The sequence below is a fragment of the Gorilla gorilla genome, chromosome 1 (genome assembly GCF_029281585.2).
Source record: "Gorilla gorilla gorilla isolate KB3781 chromosome 1, NHGRI_mGorGor1-v2.1_pri, whole genome shotgun sequence".
NCBI classification, from domain to species: Eukaryota; Metazoa; Chordata; class Mammalia; order Primates; family Hominidae; genus Gorilla; species Gorilla gorilla.
In genome coordinates, this window is record NC_073224.2 from 212699985 (window position 1) to 212725571 (window position 25587).

The 25587-nt window shown below is 46.6% G+C and overlaps 1 protein-coding gene and 1 long non-coding RNA gene across 4 annotated transcripts in view; one reads left to right on the plus strand and one right to left on the minus strand.

Annotated features, from left to right (window-relative positions):
- The window catches only part of WDTC1 (WD and tetratricopeptide repeats 1), a 72047-nt gene extending 60406 nt beyond the window's left edge, over positions 1-11641 (minus strand). The window contains exon 1 of one of the 3 annotated variants that reach the window (XM_055389129.2): positions 11320-11641. The gene's annotated coding sequence lies outside the window, so the exon portion shown is untranslated. The remainder of the gene's footprint in view (positions 1-11319) is intronic. The other 2 variants (XM_055389128.2, XM_055389133.2) reach the window with 2 other exon arrangements.
- A 1268-nt stretch (positions 11642-12909) lies between these two features.
- On the plus strand, positions 12910-16945 carry LOC129533903 (uncharacterized). The gene is made up of 3 exons (XR_010133777.1): positions 12910-12968; positions 15955-16076; positions 16811-16945. It is a non-coding gene; the product is annotated as an uncharacterized lncRNA (long non-coding RNA).
- Positions 16946-25587: the final 8642 nt, after the last annotated feature.

A 25587-nucleotide genomic window follows, 5' to 3' on the forward strand; every position in this document is an offset into this window, starting at 1 on the left:
TGCTAAGTGAAGGAAGCCAGTCACAAAAGACTACATGTTGTATGGTTCTATTTATGTGAAATGTCAAGAATAGGAAAACCTACAGAGACAGAAAGAGATGGGAGTGTTGGGGAGGAATGTGATAGCTCAAGGGTATGTGTTTCTTTTTTAGGTGATGAAAATGTTTTGGAATTAGATAGTGGTGACAAGTTGCACAACTTTGTGACTATATTAAAACCAATGAATTGTATAATTTAAGAGACTGTCTATTTTATGGTACGTGAATTATATGTCAATAAAGAAGAAATACCTTAAAACCCTTTCTTGGCCAGGTGCAGTGGCTCATGCCTGTAATCCCAGCACTTTTTGGGAGGCCAAGGCGGGTGGACCACGAGGTCAGGAGTTCGAGACCAGCCTGGCCAACATGGTGAAAGCTCGTCTCTACTAAAAACACAGAAATTAGCTGTGCATGGTGGCAGGCACCTATAATCCCAGCTACTCGGGAAGCTGAGGCAGGAGAATCGTCTGAACCCGGGAGGCGGAGGTTGCAGTGAGCCGAGATCACGCCATTGCACTCCACCCTGGGTGACAGGGCAAGACTCCGTCTCAAAAAAAAAAAACAAAAAACAAAAAAAACCCTTTCTTTTCTCTACCTCAAAATCACAGGTTATGGAAAGAAAATTCCATTCTTAGCCTTTCCTTCATCTGTCTCCTACCTTGAGCTGTGGTTATTTACGTGGCTTCTCTTTCTTAGAAGATTAAAAGCATGCTTAGCTTTTCCTTCATCTGTCTCCTACCTTGAGCTGTGGTTATTTACGTGGCTTCTCTTTCTTAGAAGATTAAAAGCATGCTGAGGGCCTGCTCTTCATCCGATTCATCCATTGATCCCACTGGTCTTCCAGGAGTGATGTAAGCTTAGCAGGCACCAATAAATATTTGCTTAATGAATAATGACATGACTGCCTTACACACAATGTTTTATACCTATCAAAGCACTTTTGTTCAAGCTTTTAATTTGAACTTTGCAACAATCCTTTTAGGAAGTTAGAAAGCTAATATAACGCTGCTATGAATAATGCTGCTATGAATATTCATGTACAATAATAATCCCCATTTAACAAGGGAGAAGTGAAGCAGAATACTACATGGTACTGAGGAAGAAGCACTGGACTGGGAGATCTAGGGTCTTGTGCTCCAAGCCAGCCTCTGCCTTTAACTGGCTGTATGACCCTGAGTGAGACATTTTGCTCTCTCAGTCTATTCTGCCGTTTGTAAAATGAGAGCTGGACTCTGAGATAAGCTACAAAACCCCTTCCGATGACACTATGCTGAGATTTTAAGTAGACACTACTGGTTAGCAGCAGACCAGAGATGGAACCTAAAACATCTGTATTCTCTTTCCTCTGGACATGCTACCTCCCATAGCAGAGACATGCCCCCAACCAGGGTGACAACTGACCCCCTTTCAACATTCTGAATTATGCAAAGATGTATGCAAGTTTCCTTTCACTCTATTTATAGTGGTTCTATTGGAGCAATCCTACAAAAAAGATGAAAGATGCAACGAAGCAAGGACTCAACTTCACTTTCAATGCATAAAGGTCATTGGAAATAGCACAAGGCCAGGTGTGGTAGCTCATGCCTGTAATCTCAGTGCTTTGGGAGACCGAGGCAGGAGGATCACTTGAAGGCCAGGAGGTCGAGAGCAGTCTGGGCAACAGAGTAAGATCCTGTCTCTATAAAAAAGTTTTTTAAAAATTAGCCAGGCATGGTGGCACACTCCTGTAGTCCTAGCTACTAGGAAGGCTGAAGCAGGAGGGAGGAGGGAGAATTGCTTGAGCCCAGGAGTTTGAGGTTATATTGAGCTATGATTGTGCCTCTGCACTCCAGCCTGTGTGACAAAGTGAGGCGCTGTCTCAAAAACAAAACAAAACAAAACGAAAGAAAAAAAGAGCATAATAAAATGAAGAGTGTAGCTGTGGACCTAACAGATCTTAGGTTCAAATCCCAGTTCTGACACCTATTTTCTGTCTGACTTGACATTTCTTTAAAATTTTTTTTTCTTTTCTATACCTCTTATGTCTCTTCATCTTTTTAATTTTTTTAAAAAAATTTTTATTTGTTTTGAGACAGGGTCTGGCTCTGTCACCCAGGCTGGAGTGTGGTAGCATGATCTCAGCTCACTGCAACCTCTGCCTCCCGGGCCCAAGAGATCCTCCCATCTCATCAGCCTCCCGAGTAGTTGGGACCACGGGCATGCACCACCACACCTGGCTAATTTTTGCATTTTTTTTTTTTTTTTGTAGAGATGGGGTTTCACCATGCTGCCCAGGCTGGTCTCGAACTCCTGGGCTCAAGTGATCTGCCCACCTCAGCCTCCCAAAGTGTTGGGATTATAGGCATGAGTCACCATGCCAGACCCTGACTTGACATTTCTAAACCTTAGTTTCCTAATCTGATAATACCTACCTCTGCAGGGTGAGGAGGAACAGAAGTGCTTGCATGTAAAATGCCTGACACTGATCCTATTAAATAATATTTATTGAACATTCTAACATTTTACAAGTGTCATCTCACAGACTCCTCATAATAATCCTATGAGACAGGTGCTATTGTTATCCTCATCTTACAGATGCAGGATCTGAGGCACAGAAAAGTGAAGTTGCCAAAGCTACACAGTTCTTAGACAGAGAGTCAACCTATACAGTCTGACTCCAGGGGCCAGGCCATTGGCCACTAAAAAATAATTACTGGGCCGGGTGTGGTGGCTCACACCTGTAATCCAGCACTTTGGGAGGCCAAGGCGAGCAGATCACTTGAGGTCAGGCGTTCCAGACCAGCCTGGCCAATGTGCTGAAACCCTGTCTCTATTAAAAATACAAAAATTAGCCAGACATGGTGGCAGGCGCCTGTAATCCCAGATGCTGGGGAGGCTGAGGCAGGAGAATCACTTGAACTCAGGAGGCAGAGGTTGCAGTGAGCCAAGATCGAGATCATGCCACTGCACTTCAGCCTGGGTGACAGAGTGAGACATTGTCTCAAAAAAAAAAAAAAAAAATTACTGGCCAGAGAGCAGCAGCTCACGCCTGTAATATCAGTATTGATACAATTTCAGGAAGCTGCTGAAACTTTGTCTCTTACCATTCCTTAGGGTTAAGCTGCCTTGACTCTGCTGATCTCAAACACAAATTTAAAGAGTGCCATTTCAGGGTCATGGACTAAGTTGGTACAAGGACAGTTTCTGGGAAAGGTTTTGCTGGTAGGATAGACTCATCACCAAAGCATCTTCAGGAAACTTCTTAGCCATCTTTGAGGCTCCTGGCTTAAATAATCCCATGTAGGACTGCTTGAGGTTTTCTCTGTAGAAGAGAGCTGCTTCTAAGCAATGCTCTACTTTCTGGGAAGCTTTAGATAAAAACTCACCTTGATGTCTTCTCCCCTGCCCAGTGGGCTCCGTATTGCTGTTTGAGCTTTTAAGAGACAGGGTCGCCTGGGTGCGGCGGCTCACGCCTGTAATCCCAGCACTTTGGGAGGCCGAGGTGGGTGAATCACCTGAGGTCAGGAGTTTGAGGCCAGCCTGACCAACATGGTGAAACCCTGTCCCTACTAAATACAAAAAATTAGCCAGGCGTGGTGGTGCATACCCATTATCCCAGCTACTCGGGAGGCTGAGGCAGGAGAATCACTTGAACTCGGGAGGCAGAGGTTGCAGTGAGCCGAGATTGCACCATTGCACTCCAGCCTGGGCAACAGGAGCGAAACTCCGTCTCCGTCTCAAAAAAAAAAGAGACAGGGTCTAGCTCTGTTCCCCAGGCTGGAATGGAATGTAGCACTATCACAGTTTACTGCAATTTCGAACTCCTAGGCTTAAGGGATCCTCCTGCCTCAGCCTCTTGAGTAGCTAGGATTACAGGTGCAAATCACCATGCCTGGCTAATTTTATTTTTATTTTTTGTAGAGATGGGGGTCTCATCATTTTGCCCAGGCTGTTCTTGAAGTCCAGGCCTCAAACAATCCTCCCATCTCACCCTCCCAAAGTGCTAGGGTTACAAGTGTGAACCATCTGGCCAGGCACGGTGGCTCATCCCCGTAATCCCAACACTTTGGGAGGCCAAGGCAGGAGGATCACTGGAGGTCAGGAGTTGGAGACCAGCCTGGCCAACATGGTAAAACCCCGTCTCTACTAAAAATACAAAAATTAGCCAGGCGTGATGGCACACACCTGTAATCCTAGCTACTCAGGAGGCTGAGGCAAGAGAATCGCTGGAACCCAGGAGGCTGAGGCTGCAGTGAGCCAAGATTGCACCACTGCACTCCATCTTGGGTGACACAGCGAGACTCTCAAAAAAAAAACAAAAAAAACAAAAAAAACAAAAAAAAAACAGTGTGAGACATCACACCCAGCCACTTGTTTGAGCTTTGTGAAAATTTTTTCTGGATGTTTTCAGAACTTTGTTTTCCAGTGATCATAGCTAATTTTCCTGTCTGCTCTTAGGCCCCACAATTACCTTAAGATAGTGGAAGGAAACAGAGAAAAGGGAGCATATTTTGATAATGCTATACTCTCTCACTATTTAAAAGCATCTGCAGTCTTTAACTTGCATCCTGACAAATCCTGCCACAATTCAAAATATCTCTTGTAGAGAAGGCTCTGGAGTTTCATCCTGTAACTCTACTACTAGCTGCAAGGTCAAGGAAAACTAAACCATTCAAGTTAGAAATGTTTCCTTTCTAACTCAGTGACAGTAGTGTTACATCCAGATGTGTAACTCAAAAGGGAACCAGGTAGGCCATCAGCACCCAAACACTCAGGCCTCAACTATGAAGCTCCCTGACCATGAATGCCTAGCTCCCATTCTCAGGAAGGCCCCCTAAGAGGTTCAAGGATAAGCAGTTTTATAGAATTTGGGGGTCATGAATAAGGACAAAATTGTACAAAAGTCCTGATCCAAACACTGCCCTCAACAGCCTCTGGAGAGCTCCCTGGGCAAGGTCTGATCCTGTTCTCCACCCCATCTCCAAGAAAATGGGGTTAATACCTCCCCAGATGGCTACACGGAGGATTAAGGGTCATTATTCTTGGCACTGAGCTCTGTTACAGCTCTAGCAGTTGTGACCTTGTATCCTAAAAGAAGATAATAAATACAAAAATGCCAACGGCGACCCTCAAATCTGGCTCTGCAGTAGTAGCTGAGAATTTTCTTTGCACAGGGCCTCTGACACTGCCTCCTATACACTCTGGCCTTTTGACTGCATCCTCCCCTTATTCAGGCTTAAAGTTTTTTTGTTTTTTTTTTTTTTTTTGAGATGGAGTCTCACTCTGTCACCCAGGCTGGAGTACAGTGTTGCGATCTCAACTCACTGCAACCTCCGCCTTCTGAGTTCATGCAATTCTCCTGCCGCAGCCTCCTGAGTAGCTGGGACTACAGACACCCGCCACCACGCCAGGCTAATTTTTGTATTTTTAGTAGAGACAGGGTTCCACCATCTTGGCCAGGCTGGTCTCAAACTCCTGACCTTGTGATCCGCCCACCTCAGCCTCCCAAAGTTCTGGGATTACAGGTGTGAGCCACTGCGCCCAGCCCAGGCTTAAAAGTTTTTAAGGTATTAGTCTTCAATGCCACAAAGCCCTTCAAGGAGTCAGCAGCTATTACTTAATAGCACAAAGAATGGGCCCTAGAACTCTCAGAGTTACACATAGGCCTGAATTTACCCAGAAGAAGCCAACTAAGTGGTATTCCTTTACATCCAAGCCCTGGCTCTTGAGGGCAATCAGTGAGGTCTAGTAAAAAGGATATATTTCATCATTTGGTCCTCAAAAACCCACTAAAAAGTAGGTACTACAATAAGCCTCATTTTATAGGTGAAACTATAGCTCTGAGAGGATACATGATTGACCCTAGGTCACAGAGCTAAGGAGGAGACATGGGTTCAAATATCAGCCCTACACTACTAGTTGTGTAACCTCCAGCATATTCCTTAACTTTAGTCTAGAGTCTCAGTTTCTCATTTGTAAAGTGGGGATAATGGTAATACCTTCCTTCTAGGGGAGCTCTGAAGATTATAAGAGACATTATAGAAAAAGTAGAGCTGGGCCTGGTGGCTCATGCCTGTAATCCCAGCACTTTCGGGGGCCAAGGTGAGTGGATCACCTGAGGTCAGGAGTTCAAGACCAGCTTGGCCAACATGTTGAAACCCCATCTCTACTAAAAAAAATACAAAAATTATCCAGGCGTGGTGGCGTGCACCTATAATCTCAGCTACTCAGAAGGCTGAGGCAGGAGAATTGCTTGAACCTGGGAGGCGGAGGTTGCAGTGAGCAGAGATCGTGTGCACTCCAGCCTGGGCAATAAGAGCAAAACTCTGTCTTAAAAAAAGAAAGAAAAAGTATCTAGCAAGTGCCTGGTATATACTAAATATTCAATACATGTTAGTTTTTTTGGTTTTTTTTTTTTTTTTTTTTTCTTTTGAGACAGAGTCTCACTCTGTCCCCCAGGCTGGAGTGCACACGATCTTGGCTCACTGCAACCTCTGCGTCCCAGGTTCAAGCAATTCTCATGACTCAGCCTCCCAAGTAGCTGGGATTACAGGTGTGCACCACCACGGCTGGCTAATTTTTTGTATTTTTAGTAGAGACAGGTTTTGCCATGTTGCCCAGGCTGGCCTCCAACTCCTGAGCTCTGCCCACATCAGCTTCCCAAAATGCTAGGATTACAGGCATGAGCCACTGCACAACTGGCTTTTTTTTTTTTTTTTTTTTTGAGACAGGGTCTCTGTTGCCCATGCTGGAGTTCAGTAGCGCAGTCTTGGCTCACTGCAACCTCTGCCTCCTGCACTCAAGTGATGCCCCTGCCTCAGATTCCTGGGTAGATGGGAATACAGGCACATGCTACCACACCTGGCTAATTTTTAAATTTTTTTTTGTAGAGACTGGGTTTCACTATGTTGCTCAGGCTGGTCTCAAACTCCTGGGCTCAAGCAATCCACCCACCTAGGCCTCCCAAAGTGCTGGGATTACAGGTGTGAGCCACCATGCCAAGCCATGTTAGGTTTTACAGATCAAACAGACAGGGAGGCTGGGCATGGTGGCTCACACCTGTATTCCCAGGACTTTGGGAGGCTGAGGTAGGCAGACTGCTTGAGCCCAGGAGTTTGAGACCAGCCTGAGCAACATAGTGAAACCCCATCTCTATGAAAAAATTAAAAAATTAGCCAGGCGTGATGGCACACACCTGTATTCCCATCTACCCTGTCTCATAAAAAAAAAAAAAAAAAAAAAAAAGCCAGGAGCGGTGGCTCATGCCTGTAATCCTAGCACTTTGGGAGGCCGAGGCAGGTGGAACTCAGGAGTTCGAGACCAGCCTGGGCGACATGGCAAAACCCTGTCTCTACTAAAAATACAAAAAAATTAGCCAGGGCTGGGCGCGGTGGCTCACACCTGTAATCCCAGCACTTCGGGAGGCTGAGGCGGGCGGATCACCTGAGGTCAGGAGTTCAAGACCAGTCTGGTCAACATGGTGAAACCCCATCTCTACAAAAATACAAAAATTAGATGGGCCTGGTGGTACATGCCTATAATTCCAGCTACTTGGGAGGCTGAGGCATGAGAATCACTTGAACCTGGGAGGCAAAGGTTGCAGTGAGCCGAGATCATGCCACTGCACTCCAGCCTGGATGACGAAGTGAGGCATGGGAATCACTTGAATCTGGGAGGCAGAGGTTGCAGTGAGCTGAGATCATGCCACTGCACTCCAGCCTGGATGACGAAGTGAGACTCTGTCTCAAAGAAAAAAAAAAGATGTGGCAAACTCTCTGCTTGAATATCTGCAATGATGGGTAACTCACTCCCTCACAAGGCAGCCCATTTTGTTTTTAGAAAGCTACATTATCTCCTATCAAACCAAAGTCTACCTTCTTGGAAATTATGTCATTTAATCCTGAGATGCCTTCTAGAATCACAGAGAACATCCAGTTTCCTTTCCCCATGACAATTCTTCAAGTATTTGAATGAGGTATCATGTTCCCCCAGGCTCTTAGCCTTGGTCTTTTCAGTTCTTCTTCATGTGTCACAGTCCCAGAGGCAATTCAATATCACAGAGCAGACAGACCTGGGTTTGAATTCCAGTCCTTCCTCTTACTTGCTGTGTGACCTTAAGCAAATTACTTAATTTCTCTGAATCTGTTTCTTCATAGGTATAATAGGGAAAATGATTCTCACCTCACAGGACAGTCATGAAGGTTACACTGGATAAAGTAAAAATACTAGCTAGCACTGAGCCCAAGATATACCAGGCCTTGAATAAAATGTTAGTCACTTTTTAGGACATATCCCAACTGGCAAATACCTCTCAAAGTAAATTAACTACACCAAGGAACTGGCTTCTTTCTTTTTTTTCTTTTCTTTTCTTTTTTTTTTTTTGAGATGGAGTTTCACTTTTGTTGCCCAGGCTGGAGTGCAATGGCACGATCACAGCTCACCGCAACCTCCACCTCCTGGGTTCAAGCGATTTTTCTGCCTTAGTAGGAAAATCCCTCCTGAGTAGCTGGGACTACAGGCACGTGCCACCATGCCCGGCTAATTTTTTTTGTATTTTTAGTAGAGATGGGGTTTCACCGTGTTAGCCAGGATGGTCTCGATCTCCTGACCTCGTGATCTGCCCACCTCGGCCTCCCAAAGTGCTGGGATTACAGGCGTGAGCCACCGCGCTCAGCCAGGAACTGGTTTCTAATAGCAACTGCCAGAACTTTGGCTTTTCAAGAGATGACAGCTAAGAAAGTACAACCTAAGGGTTTTGTGGGCCCAGCAATGTGCAATGGCAGCCTAAAGATGCAGTGGAGCATCTGGAAAGGTGAGGTGGAAAGAAGAAAGGAAACAGAATAGATAACTAAACCAGTGACCCAAAGAAAACACAAGTATCACCAGATTACATGTTCTGTTTGACTTCCTCTCTGAGACTCAGAACTGCACATGTCAGCAACATTCCTTAATTTTTAAAAAGAGAGAAGAGAGTGGTCATGGAGGCCGTGTCTGTAGTCCCAGCTACTAGGAAGGCAGAGGTACGAGAATCCCTTGAGCTCAGGAGTTCGAGACCAGCCCGGGCAACAGAGTGAGACCCCATCTCAAAAAAATAAAAATAAAAGGAGAGAGGCCGGGTGCGGTGGCTCACACCTGTAATCCCAGCACTCTGGGAGGCTGAGGTCGGTGGATCACGAGGTCAGGAGTTCAAGACCAGCCTGGCCAAGATGGTGAAACCCCATCTCTACTAAAAATACAAAAATTAGCTGGGCATGGTGGCAGGCACCTGCAATCCCAGCTACTTGGGAGGCTGAAGCAGAGAACTGCTTGAACCCAGGAGGCTGAGGTTGCAGTGAGCTGAGATCGCGCCACTGCACTTCAGCCTGGGCAACAGAGCAAGACTCCATCTCAAAAAATAAATAAATAAATACATACATACAATTTTAAAAAGGAGAAAAAAATAAAAATAATTAAAGACCAAGTCATAGTCTAGATCTTCCTTAGCAGTTGGCCCCTCAAGATCCACAAATGTTTGGCAGTGGGCTTCAAGATTTTCAGTTGTCTTTCCAGATCCTAAAGTCTAGGTGTGCAAAAACACCCTACGTAAGATGCCCATTGAGTCAATACTGAACTCCTCCCGGCTAAAAAAAACTGTCAATTGTATGAAACTGGTAAATAGTCGTTAACATCATCATCATAATATTTACACGTATTCTCTCTTTCCCTCGTGACCCTCAGGGAAGGTGTCCCAGGCAGAAATATGGGCTACTGCTCAATTATTCTGCAGAGTTGATCCAAAAGCACTGTTCCTTCAAATTGAGATAAGACTCGAACAGAAGTGCTCCCATATAGGTCAAAAAAGGAAAGGAGAGCAGGACTCCAGCCTTAAAGCAGCATGATCACAAACTATGACAGAAAAGGTCATTTCCCACCTGCCAACGAAATACAACAACCTACAATGAAGAAACCTCAGTAAGTCTCAGACTTGGCCCAAAGGAGCCCCACTAGTTACTCCCTGGTCTGTTACAGAGGATCTGGCTATTACACTCAACAGCAAAAATTCAATTCAATCCCGCTAAAGATATAAGAATCACAAGGAAGAATAAGCCAGAACTCAAGACAGAAATAGCATTAAGTAGTTCCTTCAGTACAGTGAGCAGAAGCTGGCCACTCAACGACTCTAAAAGACACAGAAAAGCTTAGTAGGGACCACTGGGCATACCGGTGTCCTAGGTGGGGATTTCGTAACGTCTTTGAGTCAGAAGCTGCCCTCAAAATAGTTTCTTCTCAAAACGGTTTCAGGCTTTGTTAGAAAGGGAAGACTTCACTGCCACTTTACCCAGATCATCTACCCCATCCTTGGAATGAATGGGGAAGCTTCAGCCACCCTACCAGGCTCCTAAAATCACCAACTTGAGAGAAAAACTATAACGTTGCTCTACCAGTACTTCAGGAGGTTAAAGAAAGTCACAGAAGAAAAGAACTCTGGGGAAAACAGTCAAATTCGGCTATTAAGACATTAGTTACAGGTCCCTGTACCTCTCCTCTAGAAACCCTGGGAGTACACCCGCAGAGGAGAGAGAGCCCAAGCCACCAAGCAAAGTCAACCAGTCTGGCAAGGGGGCGTCCCACTGCGGCTTTCAGTCCAAGAAGTGGATCCTGCTGGTTCGCAGTCTCTCTTCTATCTCCTCACTTCCTATTTACCCTTTGAAGTGGGTACTGAATAGCCCGTTCCCAAGCAGAGGCCCTTTGTATACGGGGTGCTACAGTCGCCTGGTGGAAACACCTTGGCAGAGTTGTTTGGTGCCAGGATGGGCCACTGAAGGCATCTGCGGTGGACACACACACACACACACACACACACACACACACACACACATAGAGAGAGAGAGAGAGAGAGAAACAGAAAGAGAGCGAGAAGCTAAGAGAGCAGGTCAGGTCGGCGTTGCCCTCCCAGCACTTACACCTGCCCCTTCTTCCTGACTCCGGCGCCAGATCAGATGTCAAACAAAAACTCCGCAAAAAAGTCCCATGATGGAATGACTTCCACCTCTCCCTCCGCAGAGCCTCCCCGGACTCCCACAGCCTCCCCCCGCGTCCCGACCAAACCCTCCGCCCCCACCCCGCCCCCGGACCACTCTGCCCTCCGCCCCGGCGAGGCCTGGCCCCTCTCGGGACACCCGGGGCCCCGAGGCGGGTAGGCTCAGGCCCCCAGGCCGGCAGGGCTGGAGCCGGCCCAGAGCGGGCGGCCCGTTCACCGGGGCTGCGGGAGCTGGTCCCCGCCTCGGCGCCCGCGGAGGGCAGGGGGCGGCGGTGACCCGTACCTGTCAGGTCTCTTCCCCCGACCGGCAGCGGCGCAACTTCAGGAGCCCATGTCCGTCCGGGGGGGGGCGGCCCCTCTCCCGGGAGGGGGGGCGCGGATCCCGGGGAGGGGGCTGGGGGGCTCGAGCAGCTCTAGCCCCTTCCCATGCTCCCCGCCCGGCGCCTGGCCGGGGCCGGACAGCGCCTCCGCCCGCCCCTGCGCACCGCCTCACACCCGCGCTCACACACACTCACACTCCCTCGCGCGCTCTCACACACGCACTCCCCTCCCTCCTCCTCCTCTGTTTATCTCCTCCAGCTGTCTGGGGACCCAGGAGAAGCCCAGCAACGCGCCTGCGCCACGCAGTCTCCGCCTCCGCCCCGCGCCTCGCAGCCGGCGGGTACGCTACGGAGACTGCGCCCGGCCGCTTCCAGAATGGCTAGCCGGGCCCCCCCACTTACCCCCCCGCGCCCGGTCAACGTCTGCTGCCGGCGGCGCCCACTAACCTGCTAGTGGGGGAGCCCCGCACAGCCATGGCCAATGAGCTTCGCCGCTCGCGGGACCGGCAGCCAGTGGGCGGGCGGGAAAGCTGGGCTAAGCCCTGGGGCACCCTGGGAGTCGTAGTTTTTCGCCGTCAAGGAGTTCCTGCCGAGCGGGCTCACCCCGCCCGGTTGCCATTAGTTACCCGGACGCACCTCCCACCCCACCACCGGGTAAAACGCTCCTCACACCGCTTCTGGGACACCCGCCCACACGCTCGCCCACTGACCCCCAGGCCCCCTCACAGCCCCTTAAGAGCTCCTAAGACTTCCTCTCAGCCCCCGAATTCTGGGACCTCTCAGGCTAGGGCCCCGGGGGGCTCCTCAGCCCACTCCTTCCTGCTCTGGGGGGCTGCTGAAGTGGCAGTCCTCACTGACGTCTCCTGGGCCTTAAGGAAGAGAATGAAAGAGAATCGGTCCTACGCTGAGTAGCCTGGAGAGGAATCAGCCACACACACTCTGGGTGCCCTCGGGGTGATGGGAGCGACTAGGTCCATCTGACCCTAGCGGAGTCACTGCTGCTCCCACCTCTGAGGAAGAGACGCAGTTCCAGCCTTGTGGAGTCCCGGGTCTGATGGAGGAGAGACCCTCCTCTTTATTAAGGAAGTTCCCAAGGTGACAAGGGTGGCACTAAGCCTATCTTCCTAAGGCAGAGACCAGGCCCCACCCGTGAAACCTCAAGTCAGAAAGGGAAGACGTGTCACCTTCTGACAAGGGAAACTTGTCACCCATAGGGTGCGATTTGTCAGATACTAACAATAATTCACTTTTATTCGCACTGGATTGGGTACAGTCTCTTAGCTAGGTACTATTGCTGTCTGTGTTTTGCAGAAAAGGAAAGCTGAAGCAGAAAGGCTAAAAGCAACTTGCCCCCGGGGTCCTGATAAGTTGGCAAATTGGGAATTAGACCCAGATCTGCCTGACACCAGAGTCTGAGCCTTTGAACACTGCCTGTCTTTCCTGTGAAAACCAGACAGCACCCGCTCTCAGTAAGGACTGAATATATGTATTTGGCATTTATAGTGTTTATCACTCCATGTGTCGCTTGTTTTTTGTTTTTGTTTTTTCCAATTCTGCTCACATCATGAGTACGAATTTGTCTGTGAATACCTGAATACTCCCAGAGACAAAGGTAGTATTCCAATTGCTGGTGATTTTTCCACAAGGGAGATTTCTCCCCATTTAGAGGAGTACGAACCTACCCTTGTGAAACCGCTCACAAAGCCTTTTATGCCTTTCTCCTAAAAATGTTGTGGGTCATTCCCCCTGAACTCTCCACCACAGCTGTTCTACTGAATATAAAAAATCATAGACTTTGGGACTAGAAGAAAGCTTTGAGATCATCTATCTGCAGCTCCCCAGGTTCAGGCTGCAACCTTGGTTAGGGTCATTGGGTTAATTAAACTGAATAATATCTAACATTTATTGAATACTTACCATGGGAGATAAGTGCTACTAGTGGATTAAGAAATACTCCCGGGCTGGGCGCCGTGGCTCACGCCTGTAATCCCAGTACTTTGGGAGGCCGAGGCGGGCGGATCACGAGATCAGGAGATAGAGACCATCCTGGCTAACACGGTGAAACCCCATCTCTACTAAAAATACAAAAAAATTAGCCGGGCGTGGTGGTGGGCGCCTGTAGACCCAGCTACTCGGGAGGCTGAGGCAGGAAACTGGCGTGAACCCGGGAGGCGCAGCTTGCAGTGAGCCGAGATCGCGTCACTGCACTCCAGCCTGGATGACAGAGCGAGACTCCGTCTCGAAAAAAAAAAAGTAAAAGAAAAAGAAACACTCCCGGCCGGGCGCGGTGGCTCACGCCTGTAATACAGCACTTTGGGAGGCCAAGGGCGAGTGGATCGCCTGAGGTCGGGAGTTCAAGACCAGCCTGGCCAGCATGGTGAAACCCCGTCTCTACTAAAAATACAAAAATTAGCCCGGCGTGGTGGCGCTTGCCTGTAATCCCAGCTACTCGGGAGGCTGAGGCAGGAGAATCACTTGAACCCTAGAGGCGAAGGTTGCAGTGAGCCGAGGTCGTGCCACTGCACTCCAGCCTGAGCAACACAGAGAGACTCCATCTCAAAAAAAGAAAAAAGAAAAGAAAGAAAGACAGACTCCCACAATCACATAGCTAGGAAGTGGTACAGTTGGGATTAAAGCCTACACTATTCAAATCCAGAACCCTCATTTTTAAATCATTTTAGCATCCTGTGTTTTTGGCAGAGACCACCCCCCCACTTTTTTCTTCTTTTTTTGAGACAGAGTCTTGCTCTGTCGCCCAGGCTGGAGTGCAGTGGGGCGATCTCTGCTCACTGCAAGCTCTGCCTCCCGGGTTCACACCATTCTCCTGCCTAAGCCTCCCGAGTAGCTGGGACTACAGGCGCCCGCCACCACTTTGTCATTTCATTTAGTACAGACGGGGTTTCACCGTACTAGCCAGGATAGTCTTGATCTCCTGACCTCGTGATCCACCTGCCTCTGCCTCCCAAAGTGCTGTCACTACAGACGTGAGCCACCGCGCCCGGCCAGAGAACCCCCATTTTAAAGTCTTGTTTAATGCTGGCAAGGTCACAGAGGATCTTAGATATACTGATAGAGAAGAGTGGGTGATGTTTCTGTGACTCCTAGCACAGTCTATGGCACATAGCAGAAACTCAGTAAATATTTGTTGTCAGAATGAAATTTCGTTGGTAGAGACTGATGACAGGAAGAAGACTATTTCTTTCGAGACGGAGTCTTGCTCTGTCGCCCAGGCTGGAGTATAGTGGTGCAATCTCGGCTCACTGCAACCTCTGCCTCCTGGGTTCAAGCGATTCTCCTGTCTCAGCCTCCCGAGTAGCTGGGACTACAGGCGCATGCCACGACGCCCGGCTAATTTTTGTATTTTTAGTAGAGATGGGGTTTCACCATAATTGGTCAGGCTGGTCTCAAACTCCTGATCGCAGGTGATCCACCTGCCTTGGCCTCTCAAAGTGCTGGGATTAGAGGCATGAGCCACCTCGCCCCACCAGGAAGAAGACTATTAACAACTGCAGTTACTATTCATTATTTTCTAATAGATACCACTCGTACTCTTACACTTGCTTGAGTTTCCCTCTTTCTCACTTCCTCTCTCTCCATATAGGCAGAGACCTATACATAAATCTATACATACATATGTGTACACGCACGCACACACACACATATACATTAACACACACTAACTCATTTGCTTCTCCCAACCACGTTGTGAGTTAGGTATGATTCTTACTCCCATTTTACATAGAAGAAACAGAGACTCGGCCAGGCATGGAGGCTCACGCCTGTAATCCCAACGTTTTGGTTCCAGACCAGCTTGGGCAATACGGCAAAATCCTGTCTCTACAAAAAATATAAACATTGGCCAGGCGTGGTGGCTCACACCTGTAATCCCAGCACTCTTGGAGGCCGAAGCAGGCAGATCACGAGATCAGGAGTTTGAGACCAGACTGGCCAACATAGTGAAACCCCGTCTCTACTAAAAATACAAAAATCAGCTGGGCATGGTGGTGCATGCCTGTAATCCCAGCTATTTGGGAGGGTGAGGCAGGAGAATCGCTTGAACCCTGGAGGCAGAGGTTGTGGTGAGCCAAGATCACGCCACTGCACTCCAACCTGGGCAACAGAGCAAGACTTCGTCTAAAAAAAAATAATAATAATTAGGGCGGGCATGGTGACTGGGCCGGGTGTGGCTCATGGCTATAATTCTATCACTTTGGAAGGCTGAGGTGGGAGGATCACTTAAGGTCAGGAGTTTGAGACCAGCCTGGCCAACATAGCCAAACACCGTCTCTATTAAAAATACAAAAAAAAAAAAAAAAATTAGCCAGTTGTGGTGATGCATGCCTGTAGTCCCAGCTACTTGGGAGACTGAGATAGGAGGATTGCTTAAACCTGGGAAGCAGAGGTTGCAGTGAATCAAGATGGCACCATTGCACTCCAGCCTGGTACACAGAATGAGACCCTGTCTGGAAAAAAAAAAAAAAAAGGAGAAGAAAGAAGAAGATGGTTAAGTTCAAAATCAGACACACGCTTCCCAGCCACAGGTGTTTTCAGATTATGAAATAATTTTCTTTTTCTTTTTCTTTTTTTTTTTTTTTCAGATGGAGTCTCACTTTGTCACCCAGGCTGGAATGCAGTGGCGAGATCTCGGCTCACCACAACCTCCGCCTCCCAGGTTCAAGCGATTCTCCTGCCTCAGCCTCCCAAGTAGCTGGGATTACAGGTGCACACCACCACACCCGGTTAATTTATTTATTTATTTATTTATTTATTTATTATTTTATTTTATTTTATTTTTTTGAGACGGAGTCTCGCTCTGTCGCCCAGGCTGGAGTGCAGTGGCGCGATCTCGGCTCACTGCAAGCTCCACCTCCTGGGTTCACGCCATTCTCCTGCCTCAGCCTCCCGAGTAGCTGGGACTACAGGCGCCCGCCACCACGCCCGGCTAATTTTTAGTATTTTTAGTAGAGACGGGGTTTCACCGTGTTAGCCAGGATGGTCTCGATCTCCTGACCTCGTGATCCACCCGCCTCGGCCTCCCAAAGTGCTGGGATTACAGGCGTGAGCCACCGCGCCCGGCCAATTTTTTTATTTTTAGTAGAGACAGGGTTTCACTATGTTGGCCAGGCTGATCTCGAACTCCTGACCTTGTGATCTGCCCGCCTCGGCCTCACAAAGTGCTGGGATTACAGGTGTTAGCCACCATGCCCGGCCTAAAATAATTTTCTAACCAATAGAGTTGGACTACTTTGAGAGGTTGTAAGTTCTTTGTTTCTGGTAGTATTCAAGTACAGGCTATATACACATGTGTCCAAGATACTCTAGAAGCAATTATTGTATTAGGTAGATATTTAATTAAGTGACCATTTCCAATTTTTTTATTTGGCTCTTGGAAACAGACAAGGATTATTCAAATAAAGCTATGGCAGTGAATGTTGCTGTTTTTTCTCTCCTAAGAGCATGAGATGATGCCTCAACTGATCACCAACTCTGCAGAGGCAGTCACTGATACTATCATTTTCATCTCCTAATTGGATTCCTAGGCAAAAGTGGACATATTCAACCTACAATTAAAGATGCTTATATTTTACAACCCAGCAATTCTACTTCTGATATCTTAGGGGATCTATTGCATGTGTGCATCTATTGCATCTATTGCACGAGGAGACATTGGCAAGAATATTCCTTCCAACTGTATTATAATAGCAAAAATGTTGAAACAACCTGTCTTTCTGTAAGGGGAATCAACGGATGAATTGTGGGTTAGTCATACAATGGAGTACCACACAACCAATTAAATGATTTACATGTCATCGAGATAGATAAATCTTAAAAACATAATGAGTTAAGGAAGTTTAAAGATAATACATTCAGTATGGCATTTATGTAAAATTGAACACAAAAATGTCATATATTTATAAATATATATGTAGAAAAATACAAAAAGTTAAATGGGAAAGACAGCAATTTTGGGAGAGTGCTTACTTCTTTTTTTTTTTTTTTTTAACAGTACTACTTCTGGCCAGGCTGGGTAGCTCACAACTGTAATCCCAGCACTTTGGGAGGCCGAGGTGGGGTGGATTGCTTGAGTCCACGAGTTTGAGACCAGCCTTGGCAACATGGCAAAACCCCATCTCTACTAAAAAATAAAAATTAAAAAAAATTAACTGGGCATGGTGGCACACCTGTAGTCCCACCTACTAGGGAGCCTGAGGTGGAAGTATCACCTGACCCCGGGAGGTTGAGGCTGCAGTGAGCCCAGATCATGCCACTGCACTCCAGCCAGGGCAACTGGAGTGACACCCTGTCTCACAAAAGCCCCCCAAACTCCCCAAAACAGTACTGCTGCTTGTGGAGCAGGGCTAACTCATGGGCAGTACATTCTGAATCAACCAGCGAGTGTGCTCACTTCTAAGAAAGAGGAAGAAAAGAGGTGGGGACGGGGTTTTAGCTGTATTTATATCATTTTATCTCTTAAAAAAAGAGATTAGAAAAAAAGAGATTAGAACTAAATATAATATTTATATTAAATATTACACAAAATGTTAAACATCACTTTTATCTTGGTGGTTATATTATCTGTAGATTTCTGAATATTTGAAGTAGTTTCTAATTAAATATTACCAATTTTTTTTTTTAAACAGAGTTTCACTCTTGTCACCCAGGCTGGAGTACAGTGGCGCGATCTCGGCTCACTGCAACCTCTGCCTCCCAGGTTCAAGCAATTCTGCCTCAGCCTCCCAAGTAGCTGGGACTACAGGCACGAGCCACCATGCCTGGCTAATTTTTGTATTTTTTGTACAGACAGGGTTTCACCATGTTGGCCAGGCTGGTCTCCAACTCCTGACCTCAGCTGATCCACCTGTCTTGACCTCCCAAAGTTCTGGGATTGCAGGCGTGAGCCACCACACCTGGCCACAAATTTTTTTTAATTAAATGAAGAAAAAATCCATCTTGACAGGCACTAAGCCTGACTAAAAGTTAAAGGTCTATAATCTCTATACTGTGATAATTATTATCATACAAAAATGTCATCCTTTTTTTTTTTTTTTGAGACACTGTCTCATTCTGTAGCCTAGACTGGAGTGCAGTGGTAGGCTCCTAGCTCCCTGTAGCCTCAATCTCCTAGAGTCAAGAATCCACCCACCTCAGCTTCCTGAATAACTGAGACTACAGGCATGCACCACCACTCCTGGCTAATTATTATTATTTTTTTTAGAGATGGGATCTTGCTATGTTGCCCAGGCTGGTCTTAAACTCCTGACCTCAAGCAGTCCTCCTGTGTCAGCCTCCCAAAGTGCTAGGATTACAGATGCAAGCCACCATGCCCAGCCTCATACAAGAATTTCATTGTTTAAACAATAACAACAGTCTGGGTGCAGTGGCTCATGTCTGTAATCCCAGCACTTTGGGAGGCCAAGGCAGGAGGATCACTTGAGGCTGGGAGTTTGAGATCAACCTGGCCAACATGGGGAAACCCCTGTCTCTACTAAAAATACAAAAATTAGTGGGGCATAGTGGCGTGCACCTGTAATCCCAGCTACCCAGGAGGCTGAGGCAGGAGAATTGCTTGGACCCGGGAGGTGGAGGCTGCAGTGAGCTGCTATCTGTGCCACTGCACTCCAGCCTGGATGACAGAGCAAGACTCTGTCTCAAAAAAAAAAAGAAAAACAAAACACAGTAACAACGAAGAAGTATTACCTCCTTTTATTTCATTTAGGACTTTTGGTTGCAAAGCGTCTTGGGAGTACAATCTAAGTCACCATGAGAAAAGATAGAGACCCACTGATTTTAGTTAGTTCCTTCGTTTAACCAAGGAGAAAACTGTGGCCTAGAACAATTTGGTAACTTGTTTAAAGTCACAAATCACCAAGAGCCCAAACTCTAAACTCTAGTCCAACTCATTGAGAGTTTCCAAACTTCTCTTGTGCATATACTGTACCTGTGTTCCAGCTGTGCCTTCCACTTGGAATCACTCTCCTACTCCCATCCCTGTTCCTTCTCTAAAATCCCACTTAGCTAGGCTAAGAAAGAATTAGCCAATCTAGGCCCGGTGCGGTGGCTCACGCCTGTAATCCCAGCACTTTGGGAGGCCAAGGTGGGCAGCTCATGAGGTCAGGAGTTCAAGACCAGCCTGGCCAACATAGTAAAACCCCGTCTCTACTAAAAATACAAAAAATTAGCTGGGTGTGGTGGCACATGCCTGTAATCCCAGCTACTCAGGAGGCTGAGGCAGGAGAATCACTTGGACCCAGGAGGTGGAGGTTGCGATGAGCAGAGATGGCACACTGCACTCCAGCCTGAGCGACAGTGTGAGACTCTGTCTCAAAAAAAAAAAAAAAAAAAAAGAAAGAAAGAAAGAAAGAAAAAAAAATTAGCCGATCTTACTCCCCAGACTTGAGTCTGAGTGGGCCCTAATCAGCTTCCCTTCTCTGTACCTTCACTTCTCTGCTCAACCTTTTAAAATTTTCATTTATTAAATTTTTTTTTTGTTTTTGTAGAGACAGGATCTCACTTTTTTGCCCAGGATGGTCTTGAATTCCTGGCCTCAAGCAATCCTTCTGACTCAGCCTCCCAAAGTGCTGGGATTAAAGGTTGAGCCACTTCACCCCATCAGCAGCACGTTTTCTTGTTGGAACTATTCTGATCATTAAGCAGTTCTTCTTAATGATAAAGTTCTAACTTCCGCTTATTTGTCCCAACTCTGTTATCTGTGGCAACATAGATTTTGTATGTTAAATGAGGTGATTTTTGTGTAAACTGTTAAGGTCTGGGACGATTTGGGGGGATTAGCAGGAGCGGTAGTCATAATGATCCCTTTTGCCCTTAATAAAGCTTCAAGGGCTGGGTGCAGTGGCTCATGCCTGTAATTCTAGCAGTTTTGGAGGCTGAGGCAGGAGGATTGCTTGATCCCAGGAGTCTGAGGCCAGCCTGGGCAACACAGCGAGAGCCTGTCTCTCCAAAAAAAAAAAAAACCTTCAGTGCGTGGTGGCTCACACCTGTAATCCCAGCTACTTAGGAGATCTAGACAGAAAGATAGTTTGAGGCCAGGAGTTTGAGACCAACCTGGGCAACACAGAGAGACCTCATCTCTGAAAATACTTTTAAAAAATATTAACCAGGCATGGTGGCATGGTGGCATGTGCCTGTAGTCCTAGCTATGTAGGAAGATGCCTTGAACCCAGGAGTTCAAGGTTACAGTGAGCTATGATCGTGCCACTGCACTCCAGCCCAGGTGACAAAGTGAGACCCTGTTTCTAAAATAAAAATAAAAACAACTTCAGGCAATGAAACGTTCATGTCCCCACTAAGCCTTCTGTTTCCTAAGCTAAACGTCTCCATTCCAATCCAGCCAACAAAGGCAAAGATTGCCACCAGTGAAAACATTCATGAGACTATGTCAAGAAAACCTGTGGCATTTCCAGGAGTCATTCCAAAGATGTCTGTGCAATGATGGCCCCCCTAGAAGAGTGAGATCTGTTAAGACTGTTTTCAGTTGCAAATAACATGCAATCCAACTAGCAGTGGCTTAAACATATGAGGTTGAGCTTTCTCACCCAGCAAGTCCCGAGGTGATTATTGTAATTAGTTCAGCCATTCAACATAATTTATTTCTATCTTTTTTCTGTTCCAGAATCCTAAGTTTTAGTTGTTCACTATAGTTACAAAATGGCTGCTGTAGCACCAAGCATCTCAACTGTGTTCAAGGCAAAATGAACAAGAGAAAGGGAAAGGCACTAGCTGCTTTTTATCAAAAAAGCAAAAGCTTTTTCGAAGACCCCAAACAGATTTCTATTTATATCTCACTTGCCAGAGCTACTTCTTGTAACGACCTCTATCTACAAGGTAGATCTGGAAAAGTCTGGAAAGCAATTATTTAGTATTTCTAGCCTCTATATGGCAAGAGAAGGCAAAGGAAAATAAATTGAGGCATGGATTTGAGCTAGCCAACCGGGAATATCTGCCACAGAACACTTCAAGGTGATAATTTTGGGCAGAACTCAAATCCATGGCTCAAACCTAGTTCCATATGGACAGACTCTCAGCTGTGTCAGTCAAAATCAGAGGGGATAGGCCAGGCACAGTGGCCCACACCTGTAATCCCAACACTTTGGGAGGCTGAGGCAGTAGGATTGCTTGAGCCCAGGAGTTCGAGACTAGCCTCAGCAACATAGCAAAAACCCATCTCTACAAAACAAAACAAAACAAAACAAATCAGGGGTATAACTTCTGCTAGTCAAACTCAGAAAGGACATATCAAATAGAATTCCAGGGGCCAGACGTGGTGGCTCACGCCTGTAATCCCAGCACTTTGCGTGGCCGAGGAAGGGGGATCACTTGAGGTCAAGAGTCTGAGAACAGCCTGGCCAACATGGTGAAACTTCATCTCTACTAAAAATTTTAAAATTAGCTGGGTGTGGTGGCACGCACCTATAGTCCCAGCTACTTGGGAGACTGATAGCAGGAGAATCGCTTGAACTCAGGAGGTGGAGGTTGTAGTGAGCTGAGGTTGCACCACTGCACTCCAGCCTAGATGACAGAACAAGACACCGTCTCAAAAATAAACAAACAAATGAACCAAAACAACAAAATTCCAGTGTTTTAATGTGCTGTGGGGAATAGTTGTTAACCTTGCTTGACAACAGAGATAGAGCATGGTTCCTCTCTCAGGGAGCAGGTTAGTGCATTAAGGCACTGAAAAACGAAGACTGTTACCTGTTAGATGAGCAGGTTATTTAGCCTTTTTATATCTTGTAAATAGGGTATACCATATGTCACCACCCTATAAATAGAAATTCACAGTATGCTTGTAGAAGACATTGAAATAATGAATTTCAAATTTTAAAACTGACACCACCCAACTTCCAGATTACTATAAAGCTACAATAATTGGCCGGGTGTGGTGGCTCACGCCTATAATCCCATCACTTGGGAGGCCGAGACGGGCGGATCACCTAAGATCAGGAGTTGGAGATCAGCCTGGCCAACATGGCGAAATCTCGTCTCTACTAAAAATACAAAAATTAGCTGGGTGTGGTGGCACACACCTGTAATCCCAGCTACTTGGGAGGCTGAGGAGGAGAATCACTTGAATCCAGGAGGAGGAGAATCACTTGAATCCAGGAGGCGGAGATTGCAATGAGCCGAGATCATGCCACTATACTCCAGCCTGGGTGACAGAATGAGACTGTGTCTCAAAAAAAGAAAAAAAAAGCTACAATAATCAAGAGAATGTGGTACAGGTGAAAGAATAGACAAATAGATTATTGGAACAGAATATAGAACTCAGAAACAGACCCACACAAAGGCAATTCAATGGAGAAAGGATAATTTTTTTTTTTTTTGAGAGAGTCTCACTCTGTCACCCAGGCTGGAGGGCAGTGGCATGATCACAGCTCACTGCAACCTCAACTTCCTAGGCTCAGGTGATCCTCCCACCTTAGCTTCACAAGTAGTTGGGACTACAGGTGTGCACCACGACACCTGGCTAATTTTTGTAATTTTGGGTAGAGATAGGGTTTTACCATGTTGCCCAGGCTGGTCTCCAACTCTTGGGCCCAAGCAATCTGCCCACCTCAGATTCCCAAAGTGCTGGGATTACAGGCGTGAGCCACCATGCCTGGCCATGGGTAGTTTTCTTAAGAAATGATGGGGCCAGGCGTGGTGGCTTACGCCTGTAATCCCAGCACTTTGGGAGGCCAAGGTGGGTGGATCATGAGGTCAGGAGTTCGAGGCCAGCCTGACCAACATGGTGAAACCCCATCTCTAGTAAAAAAACAAAAAAAGAAAAAAAGGAAAAAAAGAAAAGAAAAGAAAAAGAAATGATGCTAGAGGCTGAGCACGGTGGCTCACGCCTGTAATTCCAGCACTTTGGGAGGCCGAGATGGGTGGATCACAAGGTCAGGAGTTCGAGACCAGCCTGACCAATGTGGTGAAACCCCATCTGTACTAAAAATACAAATTAGCAAGTTGTGGTGGCAGGCGCCTGTAGTCCCAGCTACTCGGGAGGCTGAGGCAGGAGAATCATTTGAACTCAGGAGGCGGAAGTTGCAGTGAGCAGAGGTCGTGCCACTGCACTCCAGCTTGGGCAACAGAGCAAGACTCCATCTCAAAACAAAACAAAACAAAACAAAAAAAGAAATGATACTAGAACAACTGGACATCCACATGTAAAAAATGAACTGAACGCTATGATTTGAACATTTGTGTTCCCCCAAAATTAGTATGTTGAAATCCTAACCCCGAAAGTGATAGTATTAGGAGGTGGGGCATTTGAGAGGTGATTAGGTCACGAGAGTAAAGCCCGCATGAATAAATGCTCTTATGAAAGAGACCCCAGAGAGCTCCTTTGCTTCCTACTGCCATGTGAGGACACAGCAAAAAGATGGTATATATACCAGGAAGTGGGCCTTCACCAGACTTCAAATCTGCTAGAGCCTTGATCTTGGACTTCCCAGCCTTAAGAACTGCAAAAAATAAACTTCTGTTGCTTATGAGCTATCCAGTCTATGTTATAGCAGCCCTAAGAGACTAGGACATCCAGACACTAACTTTATAACTTTGACAAAAACCAGCCAGGCGTGGTGGCTCACAACTGTAATCCCAACACTTTGAGAGGCCAAGGCGGTCGGAGAACTTGAGGTCAGGAGTTTGAGACCAGGCTGGCCAACATGACAAAACCCTGTCTCTACTGAAAATTCAAAAAATAGCTGGGTGTGGTGGCGTGTGCCTGTAGTACCAGCTACTAAGGGGGCTGAGGCAGGATAACCCCTTGAACCCGGGAGGCAGAGGTTACAGTGAGCCGAGATCGCACCACTGCATTCCAGCCTGGGAAACAGAACAAGACTCTACCTCAAAACAAAACAAAACAAAACAAAAAAACTTTCACAAAAATTAACTCAAAGTGGATCATAAACCTAAATGCAAAATGCAAAATCATAAACTTCTTCAAGATAACATAGGAGAAAATGTAGGTGACCTTGAGTTTGATGATGAATTTTTAGATCCATGAAAGGATAAATTGCTATGTTGGACTTCATTAAAATTTAAAACTTGCTCTATAAAAGATGTTGTTAGGAGAATGTAAAGACAAACCACAACTGGGAGAAAACATTTGCAAAAGACAAAGTACTCTTAAAACTCAACAATAAGACCGGGAATGGTGGTTCATGCCTATACTCCCAGCATTCTGGGAGGCCAAGGTGGGAGGATTGCTTAAGGCCAGGAGTTCAGGACCAGTCTGGTCAACAGAGCAAGATCATGTCTCTAAAAAAATTTAAAAATTTGCCGGGTGCAGTGGCTCATGCCTGTAATCCCAGCACTTTGGGAGGCCAAGGCGGGCGGATCATGAGGTCAGGAGATCGAGACCATCCTGGCTAATGTGGTGAAACCCCTTCTCTACTAAAAAATAGAAAAAATTAGCTGGACATGGTGGTGGGCGCCTGTAGTCCCATCTACTCGGGAGGCTGAGGCAAGAGAGTGGCGTGAACCTGGGAGGCGGAGCTTGCAGTGAGCCGAGACGGCGCCACTGCACTCCAGCCTGGGCAACAGAGCGAGACTCTGTCTCAAAAAAAAAAAAAAAAATTTAAAAATTAAAAAAATTAGCCAGGCATGGTTGTGCATGCCTGTAGTCCCAGCTACACCAATTACCCGGAAGCCTGAGGTGGATCACTTGAGCCCAGGAGTACAAGATTGCAGTAAGCTATGATCATGCCACTGCATTCCACCCTGGTCGACAAAACAAGACCCAGTCTCAAAAAACTAAAACAAAGCAAAACACCAAAAAACCTCAACAATAAGACAATAACCCAATATAAAAATGGGCAAAAGGTCTAAACAGACATCTCACGAAAGAAAATATACAAGTGGCAAATAAGCATATGGAAAGATGCCAAACCACATGTGTCATTAGGGAATCATAACTTAAAATGAGATACCACTACACACCTATTGGAATGGCTAAAATCCAAAAAACTAACAATAACAAATGCTGGCAAGGCTATGGAGCAACAAGAACTCTCATTCATTGCTGGTGGAAATGCACAATGGTACAGCCACTTTGGAAGACAGTTTGGCAGTTTCTTTTTTTTTTTTTTTATTGATCATTCTTGGGTGTTTCTCGCAGAGGGGGATTTGGCAGGGTCATGGGTAAACAGTGGAGGGAAGGTCAGCAGACAAACAAGTGAACAGAGGTCTCTGGTTTTCCTAGGCAGAGGACCCTGCGGCCCTCCGCA